This window comes from Penaeus japonicus, unplaced genomic scaffold (genome assembly GCF_977035675.1).
Source record: "Penaeus japonicus unplaced genomic scaffold, GWHDUDI00000001_assembly GWHDUDI00000003, whole genome shotgun sequence".
Lineage (NCBI taxonomy): Eukaryota > Metazoa > Arthropoda > Malacostraca > Decapoda > Penaeidae > Penaeus > Penaeus japonicus.
Window position 1 is genome coordinate 32,686,551 of NW_028234405.1, and position 7,500 is coordinate 32,694,050.

General features: G+C 36.2%; 1 pseudogene; it reads right to left on the reverse strand.

Annotated features, from left to right (window-relative positions):
• LOC147472161 (uncharacterized) overlaps window positions 1-7,500 on the reverse strand; it is an 11,847-nt pseudogene that overhangs the window by 2,506 nt on the left and 1,841 nt on the right.

Genomic DNA, 7,500 nt, shown 5'->3' on the forward strand with positions numbered 1-7,500 from the left:
ACAAAATAATTTTTCACTTTCTATTTTGCTTAGAGAGATTGCAAAATAACCACTCACGACGAGGCGTTGTATTTTTTTTTTTATACAAAAACATTATAACCTTCCTATCATTATATCTAAAATCGTTTCTTGAAAAAAAAAATCAATGTGACATAACGAAAATTACATATGCACCACAGGGTAAACTATCAATGCTTTGAAAATGTTTGCTAATGTTAAGGAATCGCTTTTCGTAATACATATCGATAAATGCCTGCAACCAGGGAAAATGGATATGAGGCTGAATTCCATAGGAATCAAAGTAGGCAGTATTATACTTTCCATTAACAATACATATTGCCCCCATCATAATGACCCAGGGTTTGTGGCTGGACGCAAGGATATTAACCACATAAAGATCATTATAGTTGTACAATCTTTTCTAACACACAGTTGATCAGGTAAAAAAAAAAAAAAAAAAAAAAAAAAAAAAAAAAAAAAAAAAACTGCAGCACATTGTCTTTTTCTGAGATTTTGTAAACAAATGTCCTTTACCTCGAGGCAGTTCATTATGCCCGAATGTCCGTAACCGGCGATCGCTATAAACATAGATTACACCGCGTGTATCTCCTACCAAGAATAGAACAATATTTGAATCGTGCGATTGTGATAATTCAATACCGATCCTGAGGCTTCCAGAATTTTCAATGGCTGTTGCATCCTGTAGTTTTTCTGGTTGTAAATCTATAACAGCAATCATCTTGCCATTAACAAAACTATTTGTATCAAGTGAATGTTGTTTCTCTAACCCTAATAAATTCAACGAATGATAGCACAAGTCTGAATAATAGGTAGGAAAACTCGTATTTACATCATATACAGAAATGTTACTAACCGTAACAGATAGTTTACTCAAATGATTATGCCCGAAATGTATAGGATTCATTGCTTTCATATCAACCATAAAAATAAATATTTTTTCGGGAATGGTCGACCCCCACGGCATGTCCATAGCAACTTAAGTTTGATGACTCCCCATTACACATGTTTTATATGGCGTCTTATTCAGCCTCTCTCGTTGAATCTCTAGGCTTGAGAGTAGTTATATGTAATTTTCAAGGGTCTATCTTGACCACTAGTTTCTCTTCTGAATTTTTCAATGTTGTGTTGATGACAAATTTATCTGTAGAAAATTCGAGTCGTACTCTCATTGATACATTATCCAAAAGATATATATATATATATATATATATATATATATATATATATATCCATTGTTGCTACATCCAACAATAGCGGTGCCATGAAATGAAATCCTCTAGTCTACACCATTCATTACATTTTTCTCTTTTGCTCGTTTCTAAGCATACATAGCACGAAAAATTATACAAAGGGTTTAGCAGAGTTACATAACACCGCGTGGTCATCATCGCCTAACAAAGTACCGTTCTCTTTCCTCAGACTGCTTTTAATCACTAACACCAGTCTATCTAGGTCTATATAACAATTCTGGCCATCTAAACTCTGTGTAATTATCTTTAATAGAGCCATTTATTCCTGCATTAAAGGACAGTACATCATCTACCACAGACCGCTCCTCACTCCCCGATTCAACCACACCTAATCTATATTGCTCACTCCGGCAATATAAGATGATAATGGTGTATTATACTGATTCATGGTTGTCAGTGATGATACTTTCCCAACTGTGTATTACGCACAACGACAAGCCTTGACCGTAAACCAACTAGGGAAGGGAAAATACATCTTTTTAGTGCTCGAACAACTAGGGCGAATCATCTATCTATTGATGTTCTTTTGTTTTCTCTGACCTCCGCCTCTCATCGTTCTAGCAGCCAATTATTTAACAGCTTCTAGTCCTCTTCTTTTCATAGCAGATCTGAAGTTGTTTTTTCCTTCCCTTATATCGTCAATAACACCCGAACCAAAATTTAAAAAATCGCAGGCTTAACACGTTTAGAAACAAAAGAAATTATTTTTTTGCCATGTTACCAAGAAAACACAATAATCCCGCTCCTCTTCGATATATATGCCAATATCACCCGGATCTCCTCCTCGCAACGGTTTCAGCTGTGTCTGTTGCTGAACTTGAAAAAATATATTGTCTTCTCTATAGTTTAGCAGCGAACAGGTCTGAATGGTGTTTCGCTGTAAAATAAGCAAGGTTATGCATGCTTGGTGTTAAAAGACAATAAGATTTATCGAGGTCAAATGCGAAGTATAAGTGTAAGAATGTGATGAAGAATGTGCGGGTAAAACGAGACCATGCCCACTGTCTACAATGCACCCCTGTGCCAGATCTGACACCTTTATTTGTGTCACTCACAGTCAGTTAAACGCACAAGTTCTCTTCCTCTTCTCTACCTTTTATCTTATCTACATATTTTGCATTCGCTTATGAGAGTACACGAATGCGAGAAAATCAAACAGTTTTTTGTCCTCTCATAAAAGAGGAATGATTTTATCACAATGAGTATAAAGAAAATCATGACCTGATATTGATCCTGTACTACAATTTTAGTTACCTGCAGCATTGATAAAGCGTCATAATGACAGACAAGTGTCTCAATTTAATAAAACACTCAAATTAACACTAAAAGGGCTCTAGTTTTACAATGAGCGCCTGAAACAGAATGATAAAAGTCAAGGCATGTTGCGTGAAGCTGCCTCAGTCTAAAATAAAACTGGGAAAGACTGAGCGAGCAAATCTATCCCCCATCCGCATTCCCTTCCGAGCGCTGTCGCAAACTTATTTATTATATCAGTGTTTATCAGATCTGTCATTAAATGTGCATTACTCGTTTGCCCCAACATATCAAATTTGTGAACATATTTAGATATTTCATATTGAAGTGTATTTAGATTTTACACATGTAAACAATGTTTACAAATACACCGCTTTGGAGCATATGTGAGCCATTATCAGGTATGTTGAGAAACTGAATAGCAAAATCATCATTTGCTTTAACGCTATAGTAATTTCTGGGATACAAAACCTTACTAGTGCTACCTCATAATCCAAGGAAGAATTCGACATTAATGGTGAAATAACATTTTCAAAGGCATGTTTGTGAAGGGTATATGTGTGTTGCGATGATAGAATGACAGAAGCTTTTCCACATCAGACTGTGTAATGTTCTTTCCCAAAGTCCACACGACCAACATCCAAGAGTGATTGTATGCTTTCTAATCCATAAGTTTTTTTTTTATAATCTTCATACAAGTCCTATAGAATTTGCATTGCGTTAGTGTTGATCACCATTGGTAAACAATCTGATAAGGAAAATATTCACAAAGTTGTTTTAGGAGGCTCCCATCCGAGGACAGCCCTTTCCTACAACTCTAAAATCCGCTTGTCTTCACTCTTACTATATATCTGTCACCTAAACATTCGATCTGTCCCAGGTCTCTTTGTTTTAAAAAAATGAAATGATATGTGTTTAATGATATATTGCGACTATGTTTTCCACTCATAAATACATTTTGAATAAGGAGTATGACCGATATGTTTTCGCGACGCCCCTTTGTAAATGAATTGCTCACTAAGTCATTGTTGGCTGCTCCTAGAAAACAGTCGTCCGGTATATATAAAATGCGGTCACTCGGATTCGTCTTGTGTTCGGTAGGATCTCAAATGTCCTTACTAACAAGTTTACCTGTAAATGAGGATTCTTTTTCTAGAAGTTGTGATTCACTTCCACATATAATTTTATTATCAAATTGTCCGTGATATTGTATGACTATTTGAAAGTAAGGTATGTCTTTCCCGAATTGGTGACACCTGCAATTATTATATTTGCCGGGTATGCAAAGAGGTTGAGGAAGTCACCTCTTAGGCTAGGGCACGGAGCAGTGATGAGGAAAGATGGAAATGAAAGTGAAAAGTACCTTTCAGGATGTTTTTTTTTTTATCATTATTATTTTTACTTAATATATGCAGTTTTAGAAAACAAATATTATTTACAAATAAATACATACTATAAATTATACATTTTCTTTTTACATAAATTCAACATCACTGTCGTAATTTCCCACATGTTTTCCTGCGTTTTTGAAGTGGTTGTTTTCATTCTGGAATCGCGTTGTTTGCTGATTATTCCATCTTTTGTATAGTCTGAGGGTGGAGAATGGGTATGAACGAGATATGCTTGTTTTCGCCACAGCTGATTAGACCTTTCCCCTCTCACCCTCGCCTCCGTCTCCCCCCCCCCCCACTACCAGGGTCTACATAAGGTACATAATCTCCCAATATCTCCTCCTCATCTTCCCTTTCCTCTGCTTTCTGATGGTGTGTGATATCAGGGTGTTCATATGCTAACAATTCATAGGCATTTATATACCAGCATTTAGCATCGCACAATGACAGGCCGCCTTTCCGTGTCTGTGTGGTTGACATTTGACCGCCTACATTGGTGATGTTTACATGATTGAAGTAGTGCACCTCTTTCTGTTGAATAATTCGACGGAAATTGTAGTGTTTCAGCCTTCTCTTTACAGATCGACAAATTCACTTTGTACCTGAAGATAACTAAGGATATGTCTTAGGTTTCAGACATACAAATTCTTTGTGAGAATATCCTGCCTCAGATTTCAATAATCCGAGCAGGCCCTTTGAGGAATGGCTGTGTAGGTGTCAGTATCATAGCACTGTCAGTATCAGAGTAGCAAAGCTTTACCTTATTCTTGTAGTTGGCCTTAACACTTTATGATATAACTGAAATTTATCCAATTCCAAAAGAGTGAAGCCAACATACTGCGGGTAATCAATCGCAACAGACTTTTGTCTCGAGATTGTTATTACCTGGTTCGGGGCCTCTTTTGAAAAGAGGACTTCACATCTTCGGCATGCTACCTTCTAACCTCTTGAGGAGGTTCATCAAACACCTGCCAAAAATGCTATTGGAGAGCGTCTTAAAACATAGTTGTTGGGATTTATTTGTTGCTTCCCATCTAGCCTTGATGTTTTCGTGAATGAAGGGCAATTAATATTCGCATTGGGAGTATTCATATACTTCATGCACTTGCTCTATCTCAATCCCTAACTCAGTTAACAGCTGTAGATGCTTCAGGGTAATGAGGCAATTCTTCTGAGGAAGGTGAGAGGCCAGTAACCTTTGATTTTTACCTTGGGGACATCTGTTTTGTGAGGAAAGGAGTTGTTTGTTGCAAGGAGAGAGCTCTTGTTTTCTTATCTCCATATGGTAAATCAGGAGAGGCAACTCGTCAGAGGTATTAATATATAGATATGTATATGTATATAAATTACCCACACACACGGGAAGCAGAAACGATACTCTAACATAGATACATACATATGTATACACACATACACACAGACACACACACACACACACATATATATATATATATATATATATATTTATATATATGTATATATATATATGTGTGTGTGTTATATGTGACACACACACACACAACACACACACACACACACACACACACACACACACATATATATATATATATATATATATATATATATATATATATATTATATATATATGTATGTGTGTTATGTGTGTGTGTATATGTGTGTGTGTGTGTGTGTGTGTGGAAATGTAGATATTACATATGTAGATAGTGTTACACCCGAATCCAAAATACACATACGCGCACACATATACATATACATAGATAAATAATATATATTTGTAAATTATATATATCTGTATATATATATATGTATATATATATATAAATATATATATATATATATATATATATATATATATATATATATATATAAACTTATTCGCGTGTGTGTGTGTCGCGACATGTATGCATCCAATCTTATCCTTATGAACTACACATAAGTTGTCAAGGATTTGGACGTTAAATGGCGATGTAAATCCAAACTACAATCATCCTTCATCCAATTACCAAAGCTGAACGGTTGGGAACGACTTAAAATTCAAGCTACACTAACAGGGAAAGAGAGCGCGAGATAAAGAGTGAGATAGAGAGAGAGAGAGAGAGAGAGAGCAGAAGAAACTTTGTGAGTTTCTATCGCAAGATAAATAGAGAGTAAGAGAGAGAGAGAAAGAGGGAGAGAAAGCAGAAGAAACTTTATGAGTTTCTATCGCAAGATAAATAGAGAGTAAGAGAGAGAGAGAAATAGGGAGAGAAAGCAGAAGAAACTTTGTGAGTTTCTATCGCAAGATAAATAGAGAGTAAGAGAGAGAGAGAAATAGGGAGAGAAAGCAGAAGAAACTTTGTGAGTTTCTATCGCAAGATAAATAGAGAGTAAGAGAGAGAGAAATAGGGAGAGAAAGCAGAAGAAACTTTGTGAGTTTCTATCGCAAGATGCAAGATAAATAGAGGTAAGAAAAAGAGAGAAAAAGGAGAGAAAGCAGAAGAAACTTTGTGAGTTTCTATCGCAAGATAAATAGAGAGTAAGAGAGAGAGAGAAATAGGGAGAGAAAGCAGAAGAAACTTTGTGAGTTTCTATCGCAAGATAAATAGAGAGTAAGAGAGAGAGAGAAAGAGGGAGAGAAAGCAGAAGAAACTTTGTGAGTTTCTATCGCAAGATAAATAGAGAGTAAGAGAGAGAGAAATAGGGAGAGAAAGCAGAAGAAACTTTGTGAGTTTGTATCGCAAGATAAATAGAGAGTAAGAGAGAGAGAAATAGGGAGAGAAAGCAGAAGAAACTTTGTGAGTTTCTATCGCAAGATAAATAGAGAGTAAGAGAGAGAGAGAAAGAGGGAGAGAAAGCAGAAGAAACTTTGTGAGTTTCTATCGCAAGATAAATAGAGAGTAAGAGAGAGAGAGAAAGCAGAAGAAACTTTGTGAGTTTGTATCGCAAGATAAATAGAGAGTAAGAGAGAGAGAGAAATAGGGAGAGAAAGCAGAAGAAACTTTGTGAGTTTCTATCGCAAGATAAATAGAGAGTAAGAGAGAGAGAGAAAGCAGAAGAAACTTTGTGAGTTTCTATCGCAAGATAAATAGAGAGTAAGAGAGAGAGAGAAAGCAGAAGAAACTTTGTGAGTTTGTATCGCAAGATAAATAGAGAGTAAGAGAGAGAGAGAAAGAGGGAGAGAAAGCAGAAGAAACTTTGTGAGTTTCTATTGCGAGAGAAAGAGAGAGAGAGAAAAAAAGGAGAGAGAGCAGAAGAAACTTTGTGAGTTTCTATCCCGAGATAAAGAGAGTGAAAGGTAAATAGAGAGAAAGACAGAAAGAGAAAGATCAAAAGAAACTTCATGAGTTTCTATCGCTCATACGGAACACCGAAGCGAACGTATTGATGGCAAGCGAGCGAACGGTTTGTCACTGAAATGGAACCAGTAAATCTCTCTTAAACGAGAGCAAAGATCTATGATGTACTTATGATGATAAAACCAGTGTACTGGAAGATAAGAATAATCCGGAGGGTAGGAGTTACATGACATTCAGGAGTGATGTGGGGGAGGAAACGTAATTGAAAATATAAAAATATACTTGACCGATGCCATGGATGAGATAAATAGAGGGAAGGAAGGACAA